Below are 12,871 nucleotides of genomic sequence, written 5' to 3'. Positions count from 1 at the left end.
TTAGTTTTACTTGTATTTAGGAGCAGTTGGAGGCCACGGAAGGAGAGTTGTATGGCATTGAAGCTCGTCTGGAGGGTTGTTAACACAGTGTCCAAAGAAGGGCCAGAAGTATACAGAATGGTGTCGTCTGCGTAGAGGTGGATCAGAGAATCACCAGCAGCGAGAGCAACATCATTGATGTATACAGAGAAAAGAGTTGGCCCGAGAATTGAACCCTGTGGCACCCCCATAGAGACTGCCAGAGGTCCAGACAACAGGCCCTCGGATTTGACACACTGAACTCTATTAGAGAAGTAGTTGGTGAACTAGGCGATGCAATCGTTTGAGAAACCAAGGCTATTGAGTCTGCCGATGAGGATGTGGTGATTGACAGAGTCGAAAGCTTTGGCCAGGTCAATGAATACGGCAGCACAGTATTGTTTCTTATCGATGGCGGTTACGATATCGTTTAGGACCTTGAGCGTGGCTGAGGTGCACCCATGACCAGCTCTGAAACCAGATTGCATAGCGGAGAATGTGCGGTGGGATTCGAAATGGTCGGTAATCTGTTTGTTAACTTGGCAACACTGGTAGAATTGGGCTACCAGTGTTGACGCTGCCTATACAGCCTGAATGCTTGAATCATGTCATGAATTATTAAATGAAAGATTACGTTTTTCAATGAGTTAATTGCCTTTCCAGGATATATTTGAAAATATGTTTACATTATCAGCTTACGTTGCATTAACTTTGAAAAGCCCTTAAATTGGAGTTAGAGAAATAAATGATATGAATATTATGAAACTGAAACTTATTAAAGAGCGACTGAATCGAAAAAGCAACTTCTCTGGTTAATATTCATCGATATGAGTAAAAAACATTTATTCTAGTGTCAAAATGTACTACAAAATGTAAATAGGATAATTTTGGTCATAAAAACAGTATAGTCCAAAACTAAGATTTGCAATATGATTAGGAAAACATAGTATGTTACAAATTAAGGGTACGCCACAGTTTTCCTCAAGTTTGGGTTTGGATTACAATTCTGTCAACATACATGCCCCTCTTGCCCATTAACACGTGGTGGCAATGCCTAGGGAGAATAGTCATCCACAGAGAAACAGTTTTCCCAAGACAACACAGTGTGGTTATGCCCCCTGTCATGCTGAACACGTGTGGTCTGCGCAGTAGCACAGATTATCATTGGCAGTTAAAATTTTTTATTTAACCTTTATTTAACCAGGTAGCCTAGTTGAGAACAAGTTCTCATTTGCAACTGTGACCTGGCAGTACCTTGGTGTGCAACGCACATATTGCTCGGTAAATATTCTTGTGAAAATGGGCTTCCATAAACTTGTTCAACAATCTTGAGCAGGTGGTCAGGATATGGATTACATCCATCGCTAGCTACTACTTTTGCGTGCTGTCAACTGTCAAACCTGAGACTGGTGTTGGTGGTGAGTAAATGTTGGTTATACTAGCTAGTTAGCTACATTATTTGATAATGCTAGTGAGCCAGGCTAGCTATGATACTGTGATGTAACTAGCTAAATGCAAAGGATCTCCCTAACATATAATTTGATGTAATGTCAGAGTGGAAGATTTGCATTGCTAACGTTAGCAAGCTACCTACATTGCTAACAACATATTTTTCAACTGCAAGTTGGAGGGATTTCGATTGGCTTTCATGCCAGATCTTGTAGCTATATTCATTGGCATTTCAGGTTGGATATGATGTAGCCAGCTAGCGTTCAATAATGTTTCAACTCGAACTGGCTACCTAAGATCCCTGCTAGCTAACGTTAGCTATCTAGATAACTAATTTCAAGTCGGAATTGCATATTAGGTAGCTTTCAAATCAAATGTTATTTGTCACATGCGCCTGATACAACAGGTGAAGAACTTACTGTGAAATTCTTACTTACGAGCCCTTAACCAACAATGCAGTTTTAAGTAAATAGAGTTAAGAAAATATTTACTAATTAAACTAAAAAGAAACACAATAAAATAACAAGGCTATATACCGAGTCAATGTGCGGGGGTACAGGTTAGTCGAGCTAACCCACAAGCCATAAGACTCCTGAACAGCTAATGAAATGGCTACCCAGACTATTTGCATTGCTACCCAGACTATTTGCATTGCCCCCCTCCCCTTTATGCTGCTGCTACTCTCTGTTTATTATCTATGCATAGCCACTTTAACTCTACCTACATGTACATATTACCTCGACTAACCTGTGCCAGCACATTGACACTGTACCGGTACCCCCTGTATATAGCCTCGCAACTGTTATTTTACTGCTGCTCTTTCATCATTTTTTTAAAATATAAAAATGTTTACTTATCTATTTTTTTCTTAACTGCATTGTTGGTTAAGGGCTTGTAGGTAAGCATTTCACTGTAAGGTCTACACCTGTTGTCAACGGCTGTCGAAAGGAGCAGACCAAAGTGCAGCGTGGTTGTAGTTCCACATTTTATTAAATCCGTGAAACTTTGCAATACATAAATAACTGAAATGACAAAACAACAAACCGTGACGCAGAGAGAAACAAACACTACTCAAAGTATAATCACCCACAAAACCCAGGAAGAAAAACCCCTACTTAAATATGATCTCCAATTAGAGACAACGAGGACCAGCTGCCTCCAATTAGAGATCAACCCAAAAAACAACATAGAAATAGAAAAACTAGAACTTAAACATAGAAATACAAAACATAGAAAAACACACAACACCCCCTGTCACGCCCTGACCTACTCTACCATAGAAAATAACCTCTTACTATGGTCAGGACGTGACACCTGTTGTATTTGGCACAGGTGACAAATAACATTTGGGGACTAAGCACTCACCCCTGAGGGGCGCCCGTGTTGAGAATCAGCGTGGCAGATGTGTTGTTGCCCACCCTTACCACCCGAGGGTGGCCCGTCAGGAAGTCCAGGATCCAGTTGCAGAGGGAGGTGTTTAGTCCCAGGGTCCTTAGCTTAGTGATGAGCTTTGTGGGCACTATGGTGTTAAACGGTGACCTGTAGTCAATGAACAGCATTCTCACATAGGTGTTCCTTTTGTCCAGGTGGAAAGGGAATTGTGGAGTGCAATTGAGATTGCGTCATCTGTGGATCTGTTGGGGCGGTATGCGAATTGGAGTGGGTCTAGGGTTTTTATGGTGAGGGGACTATGGTGGTCTGCTTGAAACATGTAGGTATTAGACTCAGTCAGGGAGAGGTTGAAAATGTCAGTGAAGACATTTGCCAAAAAGTATTACATGACTGTCACGTTCTGACCAGTGAGAAGGGTCATTTTGCCATAGTAGAATGGTCAGGACGTGGCAGGGGGATTGTTTTGTGTGTTTTGGGGTTGGTTTGTTTCTAGGGGAATTTGTTCTAGTTTTCTGTTTCTATGTTTCATTTTCCTTGTATGGCCGAGTATGGTTTCCAATCAGAGGCAGGTGTCTTTCATTGTCTCTGATTGGAAGCCATACTTAGGCAGCCTGTTTTTCTTTGGGTTTGTAGGTGTTTGTTTTAGTCTTAGTACCTGACAGGACTGTTGTTGGTCGTTTCCTGTTTTGTCAAGTGTTTTCATTAAAGAATTAAGAATGAGCACTATCCACGCTGCGTCTTGGTCTCCATTTCACGACCCCTGTGACAATGACATTACATTTCATAACACTTTTCACAACACATTGTGTTCCCTCAGGCAACTACTCTACTACCACATATCTACAATACAAAATCCATGTGTACGTGTGTATAGTGCGTCTTATCAAGAGTGCATCTGTGCCTGTGTGTGTCACTTCATAGTCCCCGCTGTTCGATAAGGTGTGTTTTTATCTGTTTTTTAAATCTGATTCTATTGCTTGCTTCAGTTACCTGATCTGGAATAGAGTTCCATGTAGCCATGGCTCTACGTTGTACTGTACGCCTCCCATAGTCTGTTCTTGACTTGGGGATTGTGAAGAGACCTCTGGGGGCATGTCTTGTGGGGTATGCATGGGTGTCCGAGCTGTGTGTTAGTATTTTAAACAGACACCTCTGTGCTTTCAGCTTGACAACACTTCTTACAAAACAAGTAGTGATGAAGTCAATCTCTCCTCCACTTTGAGCCATGAGAGATTTACATGCGTATTATTATATATGCCGTGCTGCCCTATTCTGAGGAAATTGTAATTTTCCGAGGACCCTCTTTGTGGCACCTGACCACACGACTGAACAGTAGTCCAGGTGCGACAAAACTAGGACCTTTTGGACCTGCCTTGTGTTGTTAAAAAAAAGGCAGAGCAGCACTTTATTATGGATACACATCTCCCCATCTTAGCAACTGTTGTATCAACATTTTTTTGACTATGACAGTTACCAAGACAATCCAGGGTTACTCCAAGCAGTTTAGTCATCTCAACTTGCTCAATTTCCACATTATTTATTCCAAGATTTGGTTGAGGTTTAGTGAATGATTTGTCCCAAATACAATGCTTTTAGTTTTAAAAATATTTAGGACTAACTTATTCCTTGCCACCCATTCTGAAACTAACTGCAGCTCTTTGCTAAGTGTTGCAGTGATTTCACTCGCTGTAGTAGCTGATGTGCATAGTGAGTCATCTGCATACATAGACACACTGGATTTATGTCATGTTATTAGTCAAGATTGAAAAAAGTAAGGGGCCTAGACAGCTGCCCTGGGGAATTCCTGATTCCACCTGGATTATGTTGGAGAGGCTTCCACTAAATAACACCATCTGTGTTCTCTTAGACCGGTTACTCTTTATCCACAATATAGCAGGGGGTGTAAAACCATAACACATACTTTTTACCAGCAGCAGACTATGATCGATAATGTCAAAAGCCGCAGTGAAGTCTAAAAAAACTGCTCCACATTCTTTTTATCATCAATTTCTCTTAGCCAATCATCAGTCATTTGTGTAAATGCCTTGCTTGTTGAATGTCCTTCCCTATAAGCGTGCTGAAAGTCTGTTGTTTACAGTAAAATATAATTATATCTGCTCAAACACAATTTTTTCCAAAAGTTTACTAAGGGTTGGTAACAGGCTGATTGATCGGCTATTTGAGCCAGTAAAGGGGGCTTTACAATTCTGGAATTACTTTTGCTTCCCTCCAGGCCTGTGGGCACAAACTTTCTAGTAGGCTTAAATTGAAGATATGGCAAATAGGGACAGTACGAATAGCTTGCTAAAAGTTTGCCTGCATTGATTAAATGTCAGCTAAAAGAGGAGCGAAATGTAAACCCTCAGAATTTTCTGTGAAGATATTAAGTAACTAATGTTAACGGAGCAAAAGTTGCCTATTTCACTATGGACTAAGCTTACAGGTTAATTTCCACCACTCACGGACTACACCAACCTTCCTTGGGTGAGATACTGTCACCCTTTCTTTTCTCTCTCCTGTCTTTTCTTTCTTTTCGTTTTTGGAAGCCAGATTTTTCTTTAGGAAGCTGAGACATGATGCTCCAACGGCACTCCTAACTCGCAATTCACTGCTAGCAAGTACCGTTCGCGCCAGTTTGGGGGTAGGACCGAACCATTTCATGTAAATAGAGAGGGGGGGGGTCTCTCTGGATGTTTACTTTTTGCCGAAAAGAAAAAGAAACCGTTAGTTTAATTAGTACATTGTAAGTAAAATATTATATTAATGATGATAGGTTAATAATTCAATATTGAAAAAAATGTACCTAATGTTCAAATTATTTTTTAGGGATCCTGTGACAGGCCCTTAGAATCCCCCCCCTCCATACAGTGCCCCTGCCTGTAGCCATATTACACGAGATCTTCTCTAAGCTTTACAGGAATGTGGTTCTGAATATAAACAGTAACAACTCCACCATTAGCATGTCTGTATTTTCTGTAGATGTTATAACCATGTATTGCTACCACTGTACCATGAAAGGTTTTATCTAAGTGAGTTTCAGAGATGGTCAGAATATGAATAATCTGTTACTAGCAAGTTATTGATTTCATGAACCTTGTCTCTAACAGTATAACTCTGTTTCATAGGCACATGATTACTGCATACAATAGCTGTGGGATCAGCAGAGGCATTCAGGGAAGTTAGAGGGACATAAATTAGGTTACTTACATTGTGTCTACAAGTGGCGGTCAGTGCCGTTTTAAGATGAGGGAGGACAATACATTTTTTCATGAGCATGGCCTTATTTCTATTACAGCATATTTGATGACTCTTATTCATATTCCATTCAACCAGTTCACTGTAACAGCGATAGGTTTAGGCTACTACATGATACTTTAATTTTCCCTATACCTATCATGAGGTTGCTACAACCTAGCCTATGAATGAAAATGTACAATGCAGGTGCACACAGGTCAAGAAACAAATTTGAGGTGACAGTGACAAATGCACAGACAGTGACGTAAAATACCACCTTGCACAATCTTGCCTGCATCTAGCTGATATACGGTACAATCAGTAGGCCAACAGTTGCAAACAAGAGTTTCTATTGGACAAATTCAGGTATGTTTATACCCGTTTGTTTCCGTTTTAAGAAAGAAATTTCAACAGCATCGGCGGAATGAATACACTCCTTATCACGCATAAACACAGTTCACTTTCATTGGAGCCACGTTGTATTCCTTCTTGCATCTTTGCGCTTTCCCCCTCTGACCTCTTCCCTTCGCTTGTGGACTTCAATGCACAACACATCAGCTGTATGTGACCAGGCGAAAAAACCTTTCCAAGCCAAACCACTACACACAGCCCTCGTTGTCACCATATTAGCTAATAGAACTAACGTGTTAGTAAACCAACTACAATCATGCAGTGACGTTGGTGTACAGTCACTAAGCAGTTACACCAGTGGGCCCCAGTGACAATAAATTAGTAATACCAAAAGCTTATCTTGACTTGGAAGAGTTCCAGTGTTGTGTCATAGCCAGCTAGCTAACATAGCATCCCTCTGTTTTAGCAGGGTGTTTCAGTAAGCTAAACTAGCTAGCTGCATTTGCAAGCTAAGTAAGTGAAACGGAAAGTTTAAAAAAATTACAATCGCACTATCTATTTCTCTCTTGCTTCTCCATTTTGGAATAAATTTGTTCAAAACTGTTGAACTATTGTCTTTCTCTCTCTTTGAGTCAACTACTCACCATATTTGATACACTGCAGTGCTAGCTAGCTGTAGTTTATGCTTTCAGTACTAGATTAATTATCTGATCCTTTGATTGGGTGGACAACATGCCAGTTCATGTTGGAAGAGCTGTGATTGGCTGGAGGATGTCTTCTGGAAGTTGTCATAATTACTGTGTAAGTCTATGGAAAGGGGGTGAGAACCATGAGCCTCCTAGGTTTTGTATTGAAGTCAATGTACCCAGAGGAGGACAGAAGCTAGCTCTCCTCCGGCTACACCATGGTGCTACCCTACAAAGTGCTGTTGAGTCTACTGTAGACCTTTGCAAAATAGTGTTTTAATCAGTTTTTTGGGGTAATATTTAGTATAGTTTTATTTAAAAAGAATAACTTTTTATATGCTTTTGCAATTACATTTTTTATGAAATTTACTGAGGAGGATGGTCTTCATAACAATCGGTAATCTGCCTTTTTCGATGCCGATTATGGGCGATTACATTGCAATCCACGAGGAAACTGCGTGGCAGGCTGACCACCTGTTACGCGAGTGCAGCATCAAAAGGACCTTGTGGCTGCAAGGAGCCAAGGTAAGTTGCTAGCTAGCATTAAACTTATCTTATAAAAACAATCAATCTTCAGATAATCACCTGTTAACTACACATGGTTGATGATATTACTAGGTTAACTAGCTTGTCCTGCGTGCATATAATCAATGGGCTGCCTGTTAATTTATCATCGAATCACAGCCTACTTCAACTTCTCCAAACGGGATGACACTCGACCACTGCTATTCTAACTTCCGCGATGTATCAAGGCCCTCCCCCCGCCCTCCTTTTGGCAAATCTGACCATGACTCCATCTTGTTGATCCCCTCCTATAGGCAGAAAATAAAACAGGAAGCGCCTGTGCTTTGGTCTATCCAACGCTGGTCTGGCCAACCGGATTTCACGCTTCAAGATTGCTTCGATCACATGGACTGGGATATGTCTTGGGTAGCCTCAGACAAAACATTAACGTATACGCTGACTCAGTGAGCGAGTTTATAAGGAAGTGTATAGGAGATGTTGTACCCACTGTGACTTTTAAAACCTTCCCTAACCATAAACCGTGGATTGATGGCAGCATTCGCGCTAAACTGAAAGCTTGAGGACAAGCTTGAGGACAATACAGTGTCACCGACACGACCCGTTACCAAAGACTGTGGGCTCTCCGTCTCTGTGGCCGATGTGAGTAAAACATTTAAACGTGTTAACCCTCGCAAGGCTGCTGGCCCAGACGGCAGCAAGGCTGCTGGCCCAGACTGCGCATCCTCAGAGCATGCGCAGACCAGCTGGCTGGTGTGTTTACGGACATATTCAATCAATCCCTATCCCAGTCTGCTGTTCACACATGCTTCAAGATGCCCACCATTGTTCCTGTTTCCAAGAAAGCTAAGGGAACTGAACTAAATGACTATCGCCCCGTAGCACTCACTTCTGTCATCATGAAGTACTTTGAGAGACTAGTTAAGGATCATATCACCTACACCCTACCTGTTACCTTAGACCCACTCCAATTTGCTTACCGCCCCAATAGGTCCACAGACGATGCTATCGCCATCACACTGCACACTGCCCTATCCCATCTGGACAAAAGAAATACCTATGTAAGAATGCTGTTCATTGACTACAGCTCAACATTCAACACCATAGTACCCTCCAAACTCATCATTAAGCTTGAGACCCTGGGTCTCGACCCCACCCTATGACACTGGGTCCTGGACTCGCTGACGGTCTGCCCCCAGGTGCTGAAGGTAGGAAACAACATCTACACTCCGCTGATCCTCAACACTGGGGCCCCACAAGGGTGCGTTCTCATCCCTCTCCTGTACTCCCTGTTCACCCACGACTGTGTGGCCATGCACGCCTCCAACTCAATCATCAAGTTTGCAGACGACACTACAGTGGTAGGCTTGATTACCAACAACAACGAGACAGCCTACAGGAGGTGAGGGCCCTCGGAATGTGGTGTCAGGAAAATAACCTCTCACTTAATGTCAGCAAAACAAAAGAGAGGATCGTGGACTTTAGGAAACAGCAAAGGAGGCACCCCCCTATCCACATCGACGGGACAGCAGTGGAGAAGGTGGAAAGTTTTTAAGTTCCTCAGCGTACACATCACGAACAAACTGAAATGGTCCACGCACACAGAGAGTGTGGTGAAAAAGACGCAACAGCGCCTCTTCAACCTCAGGAGGCTGAAAAAGAATTGGCTTGTCACCAAAAACCCTCAGTAACTTTTACAGGTGCACAATTGAGAGCATCCTCTCGGGCTGTATCACCGCTTGGTACGGCAACTGCACCGCTCACAACCGCAGGGCTCTCCAGAAGGTGGTGCGGTCTGCACAACATATGACCGTGGGCAAACTACCTGCTCTCTAGGACGCCTACAACACCCGATGTCACAGGAAGGCAAAAAAGATCATCAAGGACAATAACCAGCCGAGCCACTACCTGTTCACCCCACTTCCATCCAGAAGGCAAGGTCAGTACAGGTGCATCAGAGCTGGAACAAAGAGATAGAAGCTGTTTTTCAATCTCAAGGCCATCAGATTGTTAAACAGCCACCTACAGAGACTGCCCACCTACAGAGTTGATATCATTGGCGACTTTAATAAATGGAACACTTGTCACTTTAATAATGCCACTTTAAGAATGTATACATATCTCGCATTACTCAGCTCATATGTATACTGTGTCCTTCACTATCTATTCTTTACTATCTATTGCATCTTAGCTGCTCTGTCACTGCTCTTCCATATTATTTTATACTTATATGTTCTCATCCCAATCCTTTACTAGATTGTGGGTATTGGGTTTTGTTGTGGAATTTGTTACATATTAGGTATTTGTTGTGGAATTGTTAGATATAACCTGTTTGATACTGCTGCACTGTCAGATTTAGAAGCATAAGCATTTCGCTACACTCGCAATAACATTTGCTAACCATGGGTATGTGACCAATAAAATTTGATTTGACTGTGGGGGATTCTGTTCCTGGCAGCTGATATTTTATTTTCAAATCCAAACAATAAACTCTCAACCCGAGGAATTTAAATTTTTTGTGAGAACCAATCAAACACTGTCGGACAAAATATTGCATTAACGAACAGCCTCCTTTCCAGACCAGTGTGGGCTCAACTTTGGTTTTAGAAGTGGGGGGACATCATTATTTTTTAAATACAGTTCCAGTCAGTTTGAACACATGTACTCATTCCAGGGTTTTTCTTTATTTTTACTATTTTCTACATTGTAGAATAATAGTGAGGACATAAACTATGAAATAACACATATGTAGTAACCAAAAAAGTGTTAAACAAACAAAATCTATGTTTTTATTTTAGATTCTTCAAAGTAGCCACCCTTTGCCTTGATGACAGCTTTGCACACTCTTGGCATTCTCTCAACCAGCTTCACCTGGAATGCTTTTCCAACAGACTTGAAGCAGATCCCACATACGCTGAGCACTTGTTGGATGCTTTTCCTTCACTCTGCGGTCCAACTCATCCCAAACCATCTCAATTGGGTTGCGGTCGGGTGATTGTGGAGGCCAGGTCATCTGATGCAGCACTCCATCACTCCTTCCTGGTCAAATAGCCCTTACACAGCCTGGAGTTGTGTTTTGGGTCATTTGTCCTGTTAAAAAACAAATGATAGTCCCACTAAGCGCAAACCAGATGGGATGGCGTATTGCTGCAGAATGCTGTGGTAGCCATGCTGGTTAAGTGTGCCTTGAACTCTAAATAAATCCCTGACAGTGTCACCAGCAAAGCACCATCACACCACCTCCTCCATGCAACATGGTGGGAACCACACATGCGGAGATCATCTGTTCCCCTACTCTGCATCGTACGAAGACACGGTGGTTGGAACCAAAAATCTCAAATTTGGACTCACAAGACCAAAGGACAGATTTCCACCGTTCTAATGTCCATTGCTCGTCTTTCTTGGCCCAGGCAAGTCTCTTGTCATTGGTGTCCTTTAGTAGTGGTTTCTTTGCAGCAATTCGACCATTAAGGCCTGATTCACGTAGTCTCCTCTGAACAGTTGATGTTGAGATGTGTCTGTTACTTGAAATCTGTGATGCATTTATTTGGGCTGCAATCTGAGGTTGATTTATTCCAATGAACTTGTCCTCTGCAGCAGAGGTCACTCTAGGTTTTCCTTTCCTGTGGCGGTCCTCATGGGAGCCAATTTAATCATAGCGCTTGATGTTATTTGCAATTGCATTGACTGACCTTCATGTCTTAAAGTAATGATGGACTGTCGTTTCTCTTTGCTTATTTGAGCTGTTCTTGCCATAATATGGACTTGGTCATTGACCAAATAGTCACAACACAACTGACCTTGTCACAACACAACTGATTGGCTAAACGTATTAAGTAACTTTTAACAAGGCACATGCATTCCAGGTGACTTCCTCATGAAGCTGGTTGAGAGTATGCCAAGTGTGCAAAGCTGTCGTCAAGGCAAAGTGTGGCTACTTTGAAGAATCTCAAATATAAAATATATTTTGATTTGTTTAACACTTTTTTGGTTACTACATGATTCCATATGTGTTAATTCATAGTTTTGATGTCTTCACTATTATTCTATGTAGAAAATAGTAAAAATAAAGAAAAAGCCTTGAATGAGTCGGTGTGTACAAACTTTTGACGGGTACTGTATATATATATTTTGTTTGTTGTTGAATTTTCATTGTTGGACATACAAGTCTGTAAAAACACCAGGAAATCAACTCCAAGTGATTTTCATTTTGGAAATCTGTTCCCAAATATTCCCACTCATAATAGAGAGACGTGATCATATAAAAATAATAATTGATTGGATTGATATAGCGCTTTTCTACCAACTGAGGTAGTCAAACACTTGACATAGTAGTAGGAAACTCACCTCATCCACTATCAATGTGTAGCACCCACTTCAGTGATGCACGGTGACCATTTTTGTGCCAGAACACACATCAACTATCAGGTGGAGAAGTGAGGAGTGATATATGCCAATTAGGAACGAGGGGGATTTATTTATTTTTATTTCAATTTTTATATAACCTTTTATTTAACTAGGCAAGTCAGTTTAAGAACACATTCTTATTTACAAAGGGAAAGGGGGATACCTAGTCAGTTGTACAACTGAATGCCTTCTGCATTTAACCCAACCCCTCTGAATCAGAGAGGTGCACGGGGCTGTCTTAATTGACATCCACGTCTTCGGCGCCCAGGGAACAGTGGGTTAACTGCTTTGCTCATGGGCAGAAAGACAGATTTTTACCTTGTCAGCTCGGGGATTAATCTTTCGGTTACTGGCCCAAAGCTCTAACCACTAGGCTACCTGCCGCCTGACAACGGTCTACCAAAAGGCAAAAGGCCTCCTGTGGGGGCACAGGATCAAAACACACATCATGACAAGAGACACCACAACACAACATAAAGAGAAACCTAAGACAACAACATAGCATGACCGCAACACATGACAACACAACATGGCAGCAGCACAACATTGTACAAACATTATTGGGCTCAGACAACAGCACAATGGGCAAGAAGGTAGAGACAACTCAAAGCAGCCAAAACTGTCAGTAAGAGTGTCCATGATTGAGTCTTTGAATGCAGAGATTGAGATAAAACTGTCCAGTTTGAGTGTTTATTTGCAGCCTGTTCCAGTCGCTAGCTGCAGCGAACTGAAAAGAGGAGCGTCCCAGGGACGTGTGTGCTTAGGGGACCTTTAACAGAATGTGACTGGCAGAACTGGTGTTGTATGTGGAG

The sequence above is a fragment of the Salmo salar genome, chromosome ssa15 (assembly GCF_905237065.1).
Source record: "Salmo salar chromosome ssa15, Ssal_v3.1, whole genome shotgun sequence".
In the NCBI taxonomy this organism is placed as follows: domain Eukaryota; kingdom Metazoa; phylum Chordata; class Actinopteri; order Salmoniformes; family Salmonidae; genus Salmo; species Salmo salar.
This window is presented reverse-complemented; position numbering follows the sequence as displayed.